We start from the raw sequence: 19,959 nt of genomic DNA on the forward strand, positions 1-19,959 counted from the left end.
TGCAGCAAGCCAAGCCAGATATGGCAGCAGCCCAGCTGGGGGACTGCAAGGGACTGTCGTGGGTCAAGCTGGCCATAGATGTGAAGGTTGGCACCCTCAGGCCATCTTTGGAAGGCGAGGAGAACAAAAGGGGTCCCACATAGAACCTGGGGTGCCCACCAAGGGGGCTGAGCCCTCTTGGCTTGATCACTACTCTGTTCCTTCTCTCCTTCTGTGAAGCCTCAGTCCCCCAGCCCTTTCCTATGCTTTGGGTCCAGAGTACCAAGCAGGGGTCTGAGAAGAGGGATTAGAAACCAGTGTTTACGGGGCACCCACTGTGGACCAGAATCTCCTGATCTGGGCACGCCTCCTGCGTCACTTTTCTGAGGTGGGTGTTGTTTTTCCTAAGACAGAGACGTGCTGCAGCCAGGGTCACAGAGCCAGCACATGGGGCCAGGATTCCATGAGGTCTGTCTCTCCAAAGCCCACACTGTTTCCACATCACCGCCCTGCCTCCCGGTGTGGGAACCATCTGCCTCTGCCCACCCAGCTGCTGTGCGTTCCCACCCATCCCTGATGTCCTGTGGGTTCCCTGCCCATTGTTTGCTGGAACTTCCATCACGTTCCATCATCTGAAGACTGATACCTCCACGTCCTAGGCACCAGGCTAGGTTCCTTTTATGCCTGTGAATTGCCACGTAACCTATCTCAGATTTCCCCAGTGAGGCTGTGGCCACGTTGTCACCTGCCAGTCATAGAGGCTGATCCCCTCAATGTTTGGGGGGGCTGTCAGAGCAGCACATAGATCCAGCTCCCCTTGAAGCCCTGGTCTCCCATGCCAGAGGTGGCCAGGGAAGCTGGTAGCATTGGCCCTGGAGAAGGAGCAGGAGGGGGTAAGGGGGGAGCCTCAAGCAGGTGGTGAAGGTGGGCTAGTGTGGACCCAGCATGCGGGGAAGGCTACTTTTGAAGGGAATGGAGCTGAGGCAGACCGGCGTGGGCACTTTATCCCGAGAAGCTGGCTGGGCTGTGGGAGCAGAAGTATCAAAATGAAATCCTAGACCAGCAGGAAGAATCTGGAGGAGCACGAAGGAGGTGGCCCTTGTCAGGTAAGTGGGCTCTTCCGGGCACTGTCCTTTCTCCAGACGATGGCACGATAGCCAGGCCAGTCCAGCCGGCTGAAGACAGCCACCACTTCTGCAACCACTCCAGGTAAAGGCATCTCTGCTCCTTTCGAGCACCTTCTGAGGAGACTCCGGAGTCTTCGTGTCTCACAACTTGGCCTTAAAAAAGTTCTGCTTCGAGTCTGACCACCGCCCCCTCGAGGACACAGGACCTCGGCTCCCTGTCATGTGCGCAGCAGAGATGGTCTCTTGTCTAGCTCCCTCAGTGGCTGGCCTTCTCAGGGTTGGAGATTCTCAGGTCCCATCACCCAACCTCGCTGGCCCGATTCTCTAATGTTCCCTCAGTCGGCTGTGGGCTTATCACAGTACAGCTTGAGGGAAGAAAAATATTTTTCCAGTCTCTCCCTCTGCCTCAGCTATTTCTTGGTCCCCCATTCTAGACTGGAATACAGTCACTATCTCTCGCCAGTGCTAGTGGAGGAGGAAGAAAAAGCCATCCAAAAATGAAGAATGAGGGACGCCCGGGGGCTCAGTCGGTTAAGCATCCGACTTTGGCTCAGGTCATGGTCTCACAGTTCGTGGGTTCGAGCCCCACATCGGGCTCTTTGCTGACCGCTCAGAGCCTGGAGCCTGCTTTGGATTCTGTGTCTCCCTCTCTCTCTGCCCCACCCCTGCTCATGCTGTGTCTCTTGCTCTCCCAACAATAAGTAAATATTTTAAAAAATTAAAAAAAAAAACACAAAAATGAAGAATGAACCATGACACAGGTAATTCAGAAGCACAGGTAACCCAAAGATAATTTCCATTTACAAGAGATAGAGAACATTTATCCTCTAGGAACTTGCTCCCCTCACGTGGTCCTGATTTTTTTGTTGTTGTTCAAATAGCTCTTTAAAAAATTTTTTTTAACGTTTATTTATTTTTGAGAGAGAGAGACAGAGAGAGAGACAGACAGAGTACCAGTGGGGGAGGGGCAGAGGGAGAGGGAGACACAGAGTCTGAAGCAGGCTCCAGGCTCCGAGCTGTTAGCACAGAGCCTGACGCGGGGCTTGAACCCACAAACTAAGATCATGATCTGAGTAGAAGTCGGCCACTCAACCGACTAAGCCACCCAGGCGCCCCTCAAATAGGTCTTGATGGTCTTGGAATCTAGCCAAATCAGGAGAGAGGAGCCTCCAGGCTGCCATGGAAAATCCTCAAAAGGAAGAAAAGGTGGATGAATCGTGGCTTTTAGGACAGATGGGCCAAGGGTGGGAAGATCTCTGCTTGACTCCCCCCCCCCATCCCCCTCCGAGCAAGCAAGTGGAACATTAGTGGGGTGTGGGAGAAGGGGCCCCAGGCAGGCTGAGGCAGATTTGAAAGAGGGTTGATGGGGACACTGCACTCTCTGAAACCAGAACACCCAGGGTGTTCCCTCTGCACATCCTCAGCTGGCAGATCAGCCGGGCCCATTGTCCTCTCTGAGACCCCTTCCTCCGCAGGCAGGGGTAATGGAGGGCATCTTCCCAACTGGTGGAAGGCAGGCTGGGCACTGCTCTGTGGGTATCCTTCATACGTAGCGGCAAAAGTGCACCTGAGCAAGTGCCCCGGCCTGGAAGAGGTGTGCCGTGAGAGAGCACCCAGCAAGCCCTGGGGCTCCAGGACATCGGAGTGGGACCCTGACAGCCCACCACCAATTAGGATTGCAAATCAGGGGCCAGGGCTGCCAGCCTTTCATTTTGCCAAAATGGGACATAAAGGAAAGCAACACATAGCATCCACTCCCTTCATCAGTTCATAAAGGAAAAGGACAATTCCACAGTAGGAAGGACACCTCTCGGAAGTTCGTTCAATCCTTTAGGCTAAATAAAGTTAGCCACATGAAAACCTGCTGCATCACCCTTCTTTTTCTCCATTAGCTCCGGACTAGTGAAAAGCGCTTCAAGCTGCCTCTTTGTGTCCCAGTGTCGTCGTCTAAACAAGAATAAAACCGCTCTGTCAACTGCACGACATTTAGAAAATCATCAAAAGGAACCGTGAAGGGGAAGCCTGTAGAAACGCAGCGTGGGCGTTCAGAGCGGTGCAGGTGACAGCACTGCAGAGGCAATGCCATGGCCGTGTGGGGTTGCGGGGCCAGGGCTCCGGTCCCGGGCGCCGTTCCGAAACGCTGCGCTCCACAGCTAGTTCGTTGTCCTCGCTCGTCTGTTTCCTCTTCTACACAAAGGGAAGAAGAAGGATTATCCCCTGACACCGTTGCAGTTGAGACGTAAAATGCTGGCCCCACAATAAATGTTAGCTGCTATTATTATTATTAATTATTCTCATTACTGTTATTGAGGCAATGGTCACTACCTAGGAAACCACCAGTAACGTTTAGGGTTTCCCTGGGGACTCCGATCCCTTTTTGATTTCCCAGCAGCAAGAGTGCCTGTCTCCCTGTCTTTACCTTGTACCCCAGACTCTTGTGTTTGAGCCCATGTTTCTGAACTCTGCTTCCTTCAGGGAGCTAACCCCGATATTCAGAGCCCATGGCTACCCACTCAGTGTCTCCCCACCATAATGGAGCTTTGGCCCCTGCACTGTCCTTCAACCAACACGCGCGCCCCCCCCCCCCAGACACACCCCGCCGGAATCTCCTGAAGCCATGCCTCACCCCTGACATGTATATGTTGCTGTTTGTGGTTTACCCTAAACAGGATTGCTAGTCTTACCCTCAGGTGCCCATCACCTCTTAGTAGTCTTGGCCGATGTGTCCTTCTGGGTTCCTCGGCAGGCAGAGCCTGGGAGGGGCAATGTTTTCTTGTGCAGCATCTAGGACAGAATTGCCCTAAGCTGAACTCACTGTTTTTGATACGAGGGTACGAGAAATGTACAGAGCCGTGTCCCCAGCACTCTGAACACCATCCACCTGCACGATGCCCCTCTCTGTGGCTGAGCCCCCCCTCCGCCTCACTTCAGACCCATCTTCCATGGGACTGGGAACGGCTGTTGCCATCTTACATCCCTGTAGTGGTGTTGGGAGTCACTGCCCAAGATGATTTCCTGCCTCTAGAGTCTCAGGGCAAGAGCGCAGGCAGGGCTCCCACTAAATGTCCAGCCCAGGAACAGGATTTTGGTGGCACTGTGACTGACCGTTCAGGGCTGGTGTCCAGAAACTGAGATGCCAGCCACGATGGGTAAGAGGAGAACACACTGAAAAAAGGTATCTTGAGAGGAACAAAGTCGGGCGGGGCCTCTACTCCACATCTCTGAAGCCTGCAAATTCAGAAATGAAGGATGGGGGGGGGGGGGGCGGGTAGAAAGTCTGGCAGTAATGCAGAAGGCAGGGCCCGGGAAGTGGGCTAGGGGAAGCAGAAAGGTTGGAGACAGCCGTGTGCTGATAAAAACTTTATTAGCTCTTTGAAAAAAAAAATATGTGCACATAAATATACACACACACACATATATACACACGCATATATGTACATATGTATGTACTTAGGTTTTTTGTTTTGTTTTGTTTTTTAAGATGTTACTGCATTCGGTAATCTCTATACCCAATGTGGGGCCCGAATTTACAATCCCAAGATCAAGAGTCACGTGTTCCACCCACTGAGCCAGCCAGATGCTGCTGTACGTAGGCTTATCACAAGTTTCACTGATAATATTTACAATAATAATAAACTATTCTTTATGGTAAACTCTAGAAAGCCACTGACCCTTGCAAAATGCTTTCAATTGGTTTTTGCAAAGCTCCACGTCCACAGCTAGCCTGTGGTTGCAACTGACGAGCAAGTGTAGCCCCCACACGAGCACTGGTGCCTATTTTCAGTTTATTGGTTGGGATGAAAACACAGCAATGAAGATGAATGCTGGAGCCTCACTCTTTCCTCAAAGGTATGAGTGATTATTTCAGAGAATCAAATAATAGTTTTTGAACACCAGAAGGTTATGCTGTCAGGGGTTTTTTTGTTTTGGTTTGGTTTTTTTTGCCGTTCACAGTGTAATGGCTACAGAGATGATACACTTTTAAGTTTAATCCACACAACATTTTTTCCAATACTTAAATCTAGACCAGGGCTGTCTACAGAAGTGCGATGCAAGCCATACATATAATTTAAAATTTTCTAGTACCCACATTAAAAAAAAAAAAAAAAAACAGCCACAATCCATTCCAATAATATACTTAACCCAATATATAAAAATATTATCATTTCAACATATATTCAATATAAGAATTGTAAATGACATATTTTACACTTTTTCCATGCTAAGTCTTTCTAATCCAGTGTGATTTAACATTTACAATACATCCATATCTGGGCTAGCCACATTTCAAGTGCTCAGACGCCACATGGGGCTAGTGACAATTGTGATGAACAGGGTAGCTTTACACAATCAACAAACCAGTAAGTGGCTTCAAAATATATTCAGATGTTTGACGATTATGTTGTACATTCGAAACTAATGTTACATGTCAGCTATATCTAATTTTAAAAGTATAAAAATAGAACAATGAATGAAGCTCTCATATGTGGTGTTTGGTGATTCCTTGGGTGTAAATATTCCCACAATGGTGATTTCAAGTTACCAACATGGTGCCACTGATTACAGAGTCACAGAGATGCGCACCAGCACATCATTGTATAGTATTTCCACCATTCAGATTCAGGAGACGTAACTAAGCTCTAGAGTTTAGGTAATAGTAAGATAATTAGGAGGTTACAAGTCTGAAGCATTTCTTACCTTGTTCTTTTTTTTTTTTTTTTTTAATTAATGCTTATTTATTTTTGAGAGAGAGAGAGACAGAGTGTGAGTGGGGGAGAGGCAGTGAGGGAGGGAGACACAGAATCTGAAGCAGGCTCCAGGTTCCGAACTGTCAGTACAGAGCGCGACACGGGGCTCGAACTTGTGAACCGCGAGATCATGACCTGAGCCGAAGTCGGATGCTCAACCGACTGAGCCACCCAGGCACCCCTCTTACCTTTGTTCTTAATTTAACTTATTTAATTGTAAGTTCAGATAATTTAATTCGAAACCTGGCTATATGTAACAAGCAGCCCACAAAAATTTTTAAAACTGTAACAGTTGGCTGTTGTAAGGCAGCTGAACTTGCTCCAGCACAACACAGTGCAGAGACAAGAATAAAGGGAGCCTTCAAAAGGGACAGTGGGTTTTTGGCAGGAATCAAGATGGAGTTTCTCTTTGTTGCACCAAATAGACATTTACTGAGTGTGATGGTTAATTTTATGTGTCAACTTGACTGGGCTATGGGGTGCCAGACATTTGCTCAAACATTATTCCAGGTGTGTCAGTGAGGGGTTTTTCTAGATGAGATTAACATTTGACTCTGTAGACTGAGTAAAGCAGATGGTCCTCCCCCGTGTGGATGGGCCTCATCCAATCAATTGAGTACACAAGTGGAACAGAAATGCTGAGTTAGAAGAAACTTTGCCGGCTTGACTATTTGAGCTGGGACATTGGTCTTGTCCCTCAGATCAGAACTGGCATGTCAGCTATCCTGGTTCTCAGACCTTCAAATGCCCACTGGCACCATGCTCGCCTTGGTCTTGCCAACTACAGAGCTTGAGATATCTCAGCCTTCCTAACTATGTGAGCCAATTCCTTATGATGAATATGTTCATCTGTCTATCCATCCATCCATCCATCCATCCATCTCCTATTAGTTCTGTTTCTCTGAAGAGCCCTGACTAAAACACTGAGATCCCATCTGGCATAGGGATTGTGTGGGAGGGCTGGTGCAGGGCAGGGAGGGTGGGATTAAGATTCTGGCCCTCAGAGGTCTTGTGATGGAAGGGAGGCACTGATGCTCACAGAAACAATAACTTGCACAAGCCTTAATGGTGGCCCTGAGGGTTGTGGACCCCAGAGGTGGAAAAGCATTTTGTTCTGTCTCTAGGTCATTGCCTCACCTTGTCCTCAGTTTCCTGGTGTGTTGAATGAGAAACACGCTTGCACCTGCCAAGGTGGGTCTTCTTACATGACGAGTGCAGTGGTGGCTTCCTGGATGAGGTTGGGTTTTAGGGGCAGGGATGTGAAGGACACTTTGGGGAGGAGATGATTGCCCTGGTGTGACTGCAGAATAAGGAAGGAAGAGCAAAGAAGGTAAACACCAAAGTTTTCTTTTTTTTTCTTTTTTTTTAATAGATTTAAAAAAAAATTTTTTTTAACGTTTATTTATTTTTGAGACAGAGAGAGACAGAGCATGAACGGGGGAGAGTCAGAGAGAGGGAGACACAGAATCGGAAACAGGCTCCAGGCTCCGAGCTATCAGCACAGAGCCCGACGCGGGGCTCGAACTCACGGACCACGAGATCATGACCTGCGCCGAAGTCGGCCGCTCAATCGACTGAGCCACCCAGGTGCCCCAACACCAAAGTTTTAGAGGTGGAAATGTTTTTAGAATTTATCTAGAGATCTATCAGATGAGGAACCTGAGGGCTAGAGGCATTAAGGACCTTGCCTATGGTCACTAGCAGATGGAAAAATCAAGTCCCCTTGACTTTATATAGATAAGCATATTTGTAATTTATGCATTTGGGCTCAAATCCACACATTCGTGTAATTATCCCAGATAGCAACTTATTCCCAGATGCATGGGTCCAGGACTTTCAGAAAGGTATCGTCAGAAAATGACATGGAATATGGGGAGAATACTATGAAAAGCCTAAGAAAAAGCAATGAGAACATCTGATTAAGTAAGTAGTTTATATTAGTCTCTGAGAAAGGGTCTGGATATTTGGACACCTCAGCTTTGCTTCTGCTGTTGCAGGGGTAGACCCCAGTAACTTCTTCTCTGCATCCCAATCTTTAGCTCACAGATCTGAAATACCAAGGAGAATACAGTCAGCAGGCTCACTGTCTGACCTCTTGAGAGCCCCAAGCACCAGAGGTAGCTCCCTCCCCACCACACACCATGGCTAGCAGTACAGAAGCTGGTGGGGGTGATCCTGTGCTCGCTGAGACATCCAGGCTTTGGGTCCCCAACAGACTGACCAGCAGGCCAGGCTCAACTGGAATATTCTTGGACTCCTAAGAGTTCCAGGTCTGAATGTGGCAGTACAGAGAGACTCCTCCCCTCCTCCCCTCCCCAGCCTGCCCTTCTCTTCTGACCCTTGGCTCCGTCCTCAATGCAAGGACCTCACACAAACCGTGGCTTACAACTGCAGACAGCCTGGAAGGGCACCCACCAGCAAGGCAGTCTGTGCTCCAGAAGATGGACCTCCAGAAGAAGAGGACCATACAGGCGTGGGTGTGGGCTGGGGGCAGTGGGTGGGGGATTCTGGGGGTTCAGTTGCCTGAAAGAAGAGTGTGGCTCCAGATAAGCTTGTCCCAGTGACCCTAGAGTCTTCTTGCTCTGGAAGCATGGAAGGGACCAAAGCAGGGCCCGCTAAAGAAGGGTCCAAGGCAGGGCTCCCCTTCGCCTAGGGTCAGGGTGCTTCTGGACACAGGAACTACATTTGGGACACCAACTGGGGCAGACCTAGGCACCTACGCCAAGCCGTGGGTGTCAAAGGACAGGAAGGTGAAGCAAAGGGGCGGCACCTGGCCTGTCAAGGAGATGGGAAAGAGGCAGAGAGAGAAACTTTGGAGGTAGGAACAATGACAATGGCTATTGTCTGTGGAGGGCTTCCTGGGTACCAGACTATGAACTAGCTTCTTTAAGGATATTTCCTTATTAAATCCTCATCAACAACTCTACTAGCACCTTCATTTTATAGAAATAAAAAACTCAGGGCCAGAGAGACTATGAAACTCATTTGGGTCACAAATCAGAAGTGGCCCCCACATTCTCTCCTACTTGGATGGAGCACGTGTGCTGGAGAGGAGGCAGAGGAAATCTCACTGACCCCTCTTGGTTTTGTCCCAGGGGTTGGCTCTGCCTTCAAGGGGCAGTTCAGAGACGCTGGTATTGGGAGAGGTGTTCCAGAGAAGCTGGGGACTCTGTATGGAGCCAATGATATGGGTGTGGGAGGGCGAAGGGTGAGGCTGGAGCCAGCACTGGGAACTGGCAGGACTGCCAGATATGTTCAAGGCCATGCACAGGCCCAGATGTCCACATGGTCAAGGTTGTCCTTGGGGTGTAGCCGGTGTGGCCATGATCATAAGCCTGGTGTGCTGTGGAGGGGGCAACTGCCTCCAGAGGAGAAGCTTCTCAGGAATTTCTCCTGGGTCCTGCCTGAGATTAGTGACAGTGGTTCTCAGCATCTCTAGGAAGGTGCTACCTATCATAGGGGCAGGGTAAGATCAGGTGCCTAAGCCACCGCTCTCTTCCCCAGAATACACCTGGGCTGAATCGGCCACAGCCCCAGTTGTTTTGACTGCCTGGCCAGAGGCTGCTACTTGCTGTACTCACCATCCTTCCCTGTAAGGACTGTAATTTGGCTTTCTAAGTGCTCATTTGTGGTTTCTAGACACCCGATGGTATAATTACAGAAATGGCCTTGCCACCTCCCTGACTCTGGATCAGGTGTACCTGTTGGTCCAGGTTTGCAGCTGGACGTTCTGAAGACATAAATCAGCCCCTTGCCCCAGCCCTGTCCTAAGTGCCATGGAGGGGTCTCCTCACTTCGTGGGAGAAGAGACTTGAGAGCAGAGAGCAAGGTCTCAGTCTCGTGGTGGAGAATGAAGGCAGGGAGCCAGAAAAGAGAGGGAAGGGGCTATTCCTGTTTTGGACAACCCGGAAGTTGGAAACCAGAGGCACGTTAGGAAGCTAGTCTGGGGCAGAGGCTTGAGGAAGGGGATGAGATGAGCAGAAGGGACCCTGGAGCATAGCTCCCTCCCTGCAAACACGTGAAAGGCTGCTTCCCAAAACAGAGAGGCCAGCCCTGTTGGTGCACAAAATCGTTCCAACCTTTGTCATAGCCTGTTTTATAGTACTGACATTATTTCGATGTGTATTAGAAAAGATGTCATTCAACAGTGAAAAAGTCACCTGATAAAATAAATATATTAGGTAAACTTGCAAGCTAATCTAAAGAAAAAATATTACAGAGAGTAACAGTCTAGGTCGTTTGTAGATACGAGCAAAATCCTGGCATAACACTTGAATGGCTGCAGTTGGGGAAATACTTAAGGAGTCATAATCATTTTACAGAGGGGCAAACAGGTACTGGCTGGAGAGGCCTGCAATCCCAGCATAGGTCTGGGTTGGCTGCCAGGGCTGAGCCAGCTCCCGAGGGCTATGAGAAGTGCACCATCGGGCAAGCTGCAGCAGTGTAGACAGCTTGGGATGGCACCACATTTTTCTCCTTGGGAGTCAGTGTCCTCTGAATCAGAGAAGGGGTAGCGACTCAGAAATGTCCCCAAATATGGAAAAATTTGCCAGAGGGAAAGAGAAATTTGAGCTTCTTCTGCGTCACTCCATAGAGCAGAACCACAGCCAAGAAGCATATGTTGGGGGGAGGCGATTTCAACTCGCAGTGAGGACGGGCTTTCTTCTAATGGAAACTGTCTGAACATGGACCCCAGGGCAGAGGAGAGTGGTCCTCTCACTGGTCTCCAGTAGGGCTGGGGAAGGGCACGCCCTCTGGCTCCTCCCAGCAAGTACAGTGTGACCCTTCAATGAGGCAAGGTGAGAGAGTTGAGACTGCCATGTTCTCAGAGGAAGCTGTGGAGAGGGTCTCCTAGGGGACTCGTGGCCCGTGTTCCCAAGACCCAGCTGCGTGCCTGAGGGGAGATGCTCCACAGGCCAGGTGAGGCCAACTCTGGTTGTTGGGAATGAATGAGAGCAAGGAGAGTGAGGCTCTGTGGAACCTGACAGAAGGTGCTCCTTCCCTCAGCCCTTAGGAGATGTTAGGATGGAGACCCTGCCTCAGACATCTGGGGATTCTGGTCTACGGAAAACAGCCACAGCCTAGAGTGGAGTGTGTAAGCGTAAAGAACATGGCCACCCTGCTGTCCAGCCTGAGGTCCAGGTTGGATCCCCACACCAGACCGCGGTAGGTAATTGATGGTGCTGGAGGCCTTTGGAGGTGTCTGCCCAACTGACTCACGAGGTGGGGCCCAGTTTGGCAATCTGAACCCCATGTTTGGGTGGTAGGACACTCATGCTGCATGGGTTTCCTCAGGGAGAAAACCCAAGACATCACTTACTCTGTTCCTTCTACTTCCATCGGAAGCTGTCCCCCATCAGTGGGAGAGCTGTGAGCCAGCCACACTCGTTTCCCTGGAGGAATGTGGAGAGCACACAGGCTGTGGGAATCCTCGAGAGGGTGCAAGGTGATGGGGAGGGCAGAATTCCTAAGGAGCCAAAGCTATTTTCAGGTGAAGGACAGTCTGTAGCTTGCACTCCCAGCTGAGGTCATTATGAGATAAACCTATTAGGCATGCCCCATTCTCAAGGAGTAGAATCTTCATCCAAATCCTAATACAAAGGCTACTCTCTGTTTCCTGCCAACTAAGAAGACTATGGGGCTTTGGGAAGATTGACAGAGCCCATTCTGTTTGGGGAATGTCCCTCTGGGGACTGTCTGGGAAAGAGTGGGGCCATTTTCCCTGCCTCCCTCATAAGGAACTGGACCATTGGTAAATGTCAGCATTTGTCCAGCAGGCCAAGGTCCTCAGGGAGGACATCAGTTGTGATGTCACATTCCAGGACAGATACATTCTTCACCAACTGTCAGAGACTCTTGCCTATGAATTCCCACCTTGCCTTTGTTGGCCACACCAGCGTGACGACCTATAGCTGGTGGCAGTTGATGGGGCGAGAACCCAAGGTGAACAAAAGCTGCAATGGGTGAAGCCAGGTGACCAGGAAATGAGGCCACTGAACTGCCAAGACCAAAGACCAATCCCCTCAAAACAACCTGGCAAAGTGGAGTGCTCTTTACCAAGCAACCTTGCCCCCCCTCTCCCCGCTGCCCGCCGCTTCCCTTCCTCTGCCCTACCAGAGGCCAGGCTCCAGGATGGAGCAGACATGAACTTCATGGTTCACACTCATCAAACAGTAACCAAAGGATGGGTCTAATTCAGCCCAGGTTCTTCCTACCCTCAGCCAATGAGTGAGAACCTGCAACTGTCAAGAACCAGCACTGCTCCTGCTATACCTTGGGGCAAGGAAATGTGGAGGGATCGGGAGGGAAAGTCAGTACTGAGGAAGATAGACACAGGGACCCATCCAGAGTGAACTCTTCACCTGAGAGCAGTGGACAAAATCCCTGAATGCATACAAACCCTGGAGCAGAAAAAAACATGTATTTGGCAGAGGAACCACAGTGGATGCTGAATGTAGCCTGTTCACTGTTGCTCCGTGGACATTGTTCCTGGTGGCACAACACATGGAGAGGACAAAGACATGAGACCTAAGGTGGTCTTCTCTTCCATGGACCCTTTTGGAGGTGGGCTGTGAGGAGCAGAACCCGGGAAGCAGGAGGGATAGGCAGGACTAGGTGGAGGAGGCAGGACAAGGTGGAGGAGAGGGTTACCTGGGTGTGGTGTGGAGGACAAAGAGTAGGTTCCTTGGCCAAAGCTGATCTGGATATAGACAGTGTATTTGTTTCCTGTTGTTGTTGTTGTAACAAATTATCAGAAACTCATTGGTGGAAATAACACAAACTTATTATCTCACAGTTCTGGAGGTTAGAGTTGGAAAGGGGTATCGCTGGGCTAAAATCAAGGTGTGGGCAGGGCTGCGTTTCTTCTGGAAGCTCTAGGGGAGAATTCACTTCCTTGCATTTTGCAGCTTTTGGAGGCCACCTACCTTCCTTGGCTCACAGGTTCTGTTCTCTCTTCTTCACAGATGACAACAGTGGTCAGGCTCTTCTCGCCTGACGTCACTCAGACCTCCCCTCTGCCTCCTTCCTCCACATTTAGGGACCCTTGGGATTGTTTTGGGCCCACCTAGATAATGTAGGGTAAATTCCCAATTTTAAGGGCAGCTGATTAACAGCCTTAATTTTTTTCTGCAGCTTTAATTTAATTTAATTTAATTTTCCTTTGCCATGTAGCATAACCTGAGCCCACCACAGATGGTAGTAGGGATGATGAGGTAGGGGGATCACAGGAATAAGGAGGCGAGAATAAAGTCATTAGAAAGCTTCTGTGTGTTCTTGAGCAAAGGAAGGCAACGCTTTACCAAGTGACTGGGGATAACTTGATTCTCAGGGTTAACAATGTGAGATCATTTTCCAGATTCAGAACAATGGAGCCATGTTATGTCTGAGGTCTTGCAGACCATAACACGTTATTGTTCTCTGTGGAAGGCAGCGTGCCAACCTGCAGGAGGCCGTGGCTGGTGCCAGAGTGAGGGGCCCCAGCCCTCGGGGATGCCCAGGTCAGCTGGAAGCTGGGGGCTGCCCAAGAGGCTGGATAGGTCATGACATTTTGGCAGTGAAGCGTCGATTGCCACCGAGTGTCTCCTTAGCCCTGAATGGTGAGGCTGCCCTTTCCAAGGAGATCTGGAGAGTAAGGAGGTTCGATGGGTGGGACAAGCCCTTAGGGCAGACTCAAACCTGTTGGGTTCCTGGGCTGCTGAGGAGAGAAGTAGGGCATGGTGGGGGAGGAGGGGTCATCGTGAATGGAGCTTTTGTTCATTCCTTGGCACATACCCTGTCTGGGAAGGCTGATGGATAAGTGGAGAACACTCAGGCCTCATAGATACAAAGAATCAGGAAGTCCCACCTTGTGGGGGCATCATGGTGTTGATGGCCCTAGTGATGCTTCGAGAATTTCTGCATGAGCAGGGCTTGGGGCTTAAAGACTGTGATCTGATTGGAAAGAGGTAATGGCACAGCAGACTGGTCTCAGAGCTGGTGTGCAGAGAAGCACGCTGTTTTCATTTAGGTGGTATGTTTATTTGAGGAGGCTTTGGTGTGTGGGCTGCTGATGGAGATCACGGAGGTGTTTGGCTCCTCAGGTGCTTGGCTTGTGTGCTGGTTGAGAACATGGGCTCTAGGAACAGCCAGACTGGGGATCCAATCTCAGGTTTGACACTTACTAGCTGTATGACCTTAGACAAGACACAATTAGTTTCTGAGGTTCAGAAAGCGGGGATGATAATAGCCTTATTACCCATGGTAACACAAGTAGTAAATAAAACAATGCGCGTTCAATCTTTTCTTTTTTCAATATATGAAATTTATTGTCAAATTGGTTTCCATACAACACCCAGTGCTCATCCCAAGAGGTGCCCTCCTCAATACCCATCACCCACCCTCCCCTCCCTCCCACCCCCCATCAACCCTCAGTTTGTTCTCAGTTTTTAACAGTCTCTTATGCTTTGGCTCTCTCCCACTCTAACCTCTTTTTTTTTTTCCTTCCCCTCCCCCATGGGTTTCTGTTAAGTTTCTCAGGATCCACATAAGAGTGAAACCGTATGGTATCTGTCTTTCTCTGCATGGCTTATTTCACTTAGCATCACACTCTCCAGTTCCATCCACGTTGCTACAAAGGGCCATGTTTCGTTCTTTCTCATTGCCCTGTAGTACTCCATTGAATGCACGTTCAATCTTAGCACAAGTTCGGGCACACCGTGAGACTCTGATAGCTACTTATTTCAAAGAAGAGCTGGAGGAAATCAGACCCAATGTCACCAAAAGAAATGAGGCCACAGATCCGAGTGAGATGGGGTTCATCTCTTTTCTTTTAAAAAAAATTTTTTTTTTAACGTTTATTTATTTTTTTGGGACAGAGAGAGACAGAGCATGAACGGGGGAGGGGCAGAGAGAGAGGGAGACACAGAATCAGAAACAGGGTCCAGGCTCTGAGCCATCAGCCCAGAGCCCGACGCGGGGCTCGAACTCACGGACCACGAGATCGTGACCTGGCTGAAGTCGGTCGCTTAACCGACTGCGCCACCCAGGCGCCCCGTTCATCTCTTTTCTGAGTGGGGTGGTCCCACTGAAGGAGCTGGTCTACTCCCTATGAGTCCACTTGGTAGCCCAGCCCAGCCCAAAGACTCAAAAATGCCAAATAACCCTCAGGCCGGGTCGTCCCCTCTTATCCGCTCCTCTCTGTGGCCTCTGCTCATCCAGAGCGAAGTTCTGGGGGGCCCTGTCTTGGTGTCCTGGTGTAGGGAGCTTCAAGGGTGGGAAAGATGAGCAATAGAAGGAAAAGCTGAAGGCTGAACAAAGACACTGGGCCACACATGCAGCAGTGGGTAAGTGGTTTTCGGACACAACTCAGCCATCTGGGATAGGCTGCTGCAGAGATCTGGGCCTTTGCCCCGTGTCTGGTGCCAGGGACATAGGGAGAGGAGTGATAGTAGGTAATCCCTGAGATTCACCTCCCCAGGGACATGGCATAGGATGACCCCAATCCACTGCAGTCTTGCCCCAGAGTCCCAGCTGCCTCACCCCATGTTCTGGCAGTCCAGAGAGGGGAGGGGTATCCCCAAGGATCCACCCTTCTATCCCTAGTCAAGGTTAGAGTCTCCTCTCCCCCAAGGCTGCTGCAGGATACTGACACATGCTGACTCCTGAATGGCACCTAAGGCCCTCTGTGTTTGCTGCCCTCACAGGCTGGCCGGAGACCAGAGCCGCTGCCGAAGTCCTCCTCAGGTCAAGTCGGGGTCATGAGCCAACAACCTGAATGTCCATAATGGTGAAGACAAGGGCTTTTGGAGTCATACCTGCCTGGGTTCTTATCTAGGCTCTGTCACTTACCAGCTACTTAACCTCTCTGGGCCTCAATTTCCTCATTTGTAAAATGAGGACAATAATAGGCCCACCTAATGAGGGTGTAAGGATTAAATGAGTTACTATATCCAGAACTGTGCCTGGCCTTCAGCCAGTGCTATATAAGTGTGCCTGTTGTTACTGTCTTCTACCACACCACAAAACGTATCCTGGCCACTGACTCAGCCCATGTTCTGGGTTGTTTTGGGATCGTGGAAAGTCCAATTTCAGAGAGGCATCCAGCTGGCCATTGTCAGACACCCATTCGGAACAGACTGCCTGAGAGGCCTCTGGGTCTTTGCCTCGTGTTTTGTGGCAGAGAAACCAAGACAGAGTCTGAGACAGAGACAGAGGAGACAGAGACAAAGATAGAGGCAACACTCAGTGTAACAGCCCCTCTTAGCATGAAAGCCGGGCCCTGGGGTAGGGGTGTGAATGGATCCACCTGACTGGACAGCAGAGTTGAGGCTGAATGGCCACAGGAGCCCAGAGACTGGGTGGGATGAGGGACAAAGGAGCCCTTGGCAACTCCTCCAGAGGGTATGGATTTGAGGAGACAGCCAGCTGAGGGCATGATGTGGTTTAGACACAGGCCAACGCTCACATGTGATCCTCAGTCCTTCTATTGGTGGGAAGAGGGATGGCAGAGGGGCAGGAAGAAAGGGGTTTCCATCAATTGCTCCTCTCCCCATCTGGCACCAGCACCCACAGCCTGGAGGGACCAAGCCTGTAACAGGCAGACACCTTGGCTAAAAGGGCCTTGGCACTGACTTTGGCTCACAGGCTAGTCTCCCTCCAGCCCTTGACGAGCACCCACTGTCCCCAGGAGATGATGTAGGTCACCGTCCTCAGCCTGGCAAGGAGATTGGGGAGACCCAGCCCTGTCCTCAGACCCTGTGTCTCTCCCACGGGCCTGTCCTCTTCACTGCTGCACCCCCACGGTGGCAGCCCACTGCATGGTCCCCCACAACTGCTCAAAGCACTTGTGGTGAATGAAGAAATGAGTAAATGGTTGGTACAAGTGTTTTCCCAGTTGCCTGGGACACTGTGTCTCTCTTGGAAAAAGCTAACCTCTTTTCATGAGCCCTCGACAGTGACTGTCGGTCCCAGCGGGCGGTGAGCAAGGCCCACGGTTTGTGTGCCTATGGGGTGTGAAGACAGGATCCGTGAACATGCAGAGGGTATGGCTGGGCTGGGCAGGAATCGGTGTGCCTCCAGGAATGTCCCAACACCCAGTGTTTCCTGAGATGGCCCTGGGTTTTCTTCTCCCTCTTCCCCAACCTCATTGTCTGGGCCCACTCACTCCATATGATTACAGCTAGCTAGGTCACAGCTGGGAGCGGCGGTGGGGGGGGTGGGGGTGGCAAATGGAAGCCAGACTCTGTCCCCATGCCTTGCCCCAGGGCAGGACGAGGAGGCAGTGTACCAGGCAGAACCTCCAGGGGACAGCTCCTGCCTCTGTCTCCGCCTTCCCCTCCCCTCCTGGCAGCTGTGTGTGTGTGTGTGTGTGTGTGTGTGTGTGTGTGTAGGGGGGCGGGGGAGAGGGGGCCGTGTAGGAAAGAACAGGGAGAAAAGGGACAGGGCAGGTTAGGGATACAAGAGAGTCTCCTTGCAGTCTCGGACCCGGTCGGAAGAGAAGCCTGCTACCAGCGAGTCGTGTCCCTGCCTCTCCTCCATAGAGAAGCTACTGAGGTTTTCCAGAGTACCAGGCACACTCACACCCACGCGTAAGGACCAAAGCAAATGCCAAGAAAGTGGTGAAAGCCCTTCTTTGCTTCTTCACCGTTTCAGATGTACAGACGCCAAGTTCGTAGGCCAGTGCCTTGCGTGTGGGAAGGCCTACAGAAGTGTTTATTTAAAAAAATAAAAAATAAAACCACCCTCCATGAGAAAGCAAAGCACAGAGCGTTTTGCTGTATATCCTTTTTAAGTCCCTCTGACTAATTAAAGTATTTGTTGATTTCCAGCCCAGAGTTTCAATCAACCCAGGGGGATTTTCAAAGGCTTTGGTATGCCATTGGCAAAACACCCTTCAAATGAGCAAAGAGCATTCCCCAGGCTTGCAGGGGCCTGTCGGAGGGCAGCTCAGAGCTCAGTCCCACAGGCGCCCATTGCCTGCTCCCCAGGGCCCCCTGCATGTCTGCCCCACCCTTCCTGCCAACCCCAGCCAGCTCGCAATCACAACTCCAGCCCATGTAGTCCCCTTCCTACTGCCTGTGCAGACCCTGCTTTCTCCCAGCATCGCGGGGGGAACTGCAGTGCAAGGCTGGGCCCGGATGTCCAGGGTCCCAGCAGTTCCAGGGCTGCCTGAGGACCAAAACGTGGCCCACAGTGGGCGCACAGGCTTCTCCACCCGTGCTGCAGCTCCCAATTTGTGTGAAACCCTTGTACAGGAAGAGTCAACCCCAAGGGCCCACTCGTCACCATGACCCAAATAACAGCAACAGGGCCCTACCTCCAAAACCCACCTGAGCCAAGATGGAGCGCTTGCTTGTGGACATTCGCATCCCTACCCAGCTCTGTTTGCAGATGTGGGGGGTGGCAGTCCCTGAGAGGTGGGGTGGCCCTTGCAGCAGCATGAGGAAGTGCGGGCACACGTGGCCACAGGAGGGAGGGGTGGGGTGTTGGGCTCCCCAGTCCTCTATGGCCCTGCAATCCTGAGAATCCAGCTGAGATCAAAGCTGGGACCCACAGTTGGGGTGCAGGCAGGATTCCGCTGACTTTGGGTGGAGGCAGGAAAATTCTTCCCTCAGTTCCTCCCTGAGGCAGGGCTTTGTGAGGAGGTGCTGGGGCTGGCACGAAGTCCCCATCCCGCCGGATCTGGTTCTGCGCTCCCAGACGGGGCTGCCAAACACTGCCCAGTGAATAGGGTGATTCATGCCCCAACTATGGCTCCCCACTTTTTGTGCTGAACAGGCATGGGATAGAAAGTCTGCAAAAGCAAAGGCAAGAAGGACACTGCAACTTTCTCTTTCTCCCAGAGGGGGACGTGGAGGCTGGGGCAGGGCACAGGGGCTGCTAGTGAGCTCAGGTGCTCTCAGGGCTGGGGTGGTGGGACAGGACTGGAGCAAAGTCCATGGGATGAAGAGTCATGAGCTCTGTCCTCAGAGGCTGAAGGGGGCAAGAGACCACCTTCTGAACATGGACCTGGGGATAGACGCAGGTGGACAGGACTCTGGGACTTGGCACGGGGCAAGGGAGAGCCTCACACAAAGATCTGGGGAAGGAGTGGAAGGAGGAGATGCCTTACGCCTGTCAGTTCCATTCAAAAACTGTTTGCTGGGCACCTCCAGTGTGTAAGGCTGGGCAGATCGTGTGGTGGCAAGGTGAAGGTGAGCCAGGCGTGTTCCCTAACCCTGGGGAGTGTCCAGCTTGGGGAGACCTCGAGGGTGTGTGCAAACCATCTTCTGTTCCGTGTATGTTCTACTCCTCACATCTCTTCCACATTGCGGTGGGGCTCCACGGATGGGGCCCTGGGCTGGAATCGTGGGATTTAGCCTAGTCCTTGCCCGTGGACATCTGGACTTATGCTTCTCCCTGCCCGCTCTGTGGGGCACGTCCTGTTTAGGAAATGCTGCCCAGATGTGACGTCCCCTCACACCTCCGTGATGGAGGCTAGTGCGTCCTGCCTCCCTCTGCAGGGAGGCCAACAGGGCCATCCACTGCGGCGCATTTAGCCCTGTGCTCGTCGTCTGCTGATGGGAAAGGCTAAGAGACGTGGGCTGCCAATACTTGGTAACTCGCTCTGTGGGTGCCCAGCAGAGAAGCTCGGTGAGCTCCGTCCGCATAATCCCTCTCTTCCTGCCACGGTGAAATGCTAGCCGGCCTGGGACTCTCCCACACTGAGCTGCTGCTGGTGCCTGGCTCCCCCCTTATTTATAGCTTTCCGGGTCTGGCACAGCAGGAGGGGTTGCCTACCTGCTTAGGGGAGGGCTCCCACAAAGCTTGGACCGAAAAGTGCTGCTTCCCCTACCCTCCCCCACCCCAAGTCAAGCACCCAAACTCTCCCTGCCACAGGTACTCGCCACCCACACACCCTTGGTCCCTGGCACTGAATCCGAGGTTGGCACGCTCTAGAGATTCTCCGACTGGCCCGAATGCATTCCTGTTCCACCGAGGCCTTCTTTTTCCTCAGCAAAGCCCAGAGGAGGAGGGATGGGGAGAAGAGAATGCTCCAGTGTCTCGGGAGGGGTGGGGCTGCCCTGAGGGCAGCGGACACTGTACCCAGAACCTGTGCGGGGCGGGGGGGGGGGGGGGGGGGGGGT

Source organism: Herpailurus yagouaroundi, unplaced genomic scaffold (genome assembly GCF_014898765.1).
Source record: "Herpailurus yagouaroundi ecotype Mexico unplaced genomic scaffold, PumYag 166, whole genome shotgun sequence".
Classification (NCBI taxonomy): domain Eukaryota; kingdom Metazoa; phylum Chordata; class Mammalia; order Carnivora; family Felidae; genus Herpailurus; species Herpailurus yagouaroundi.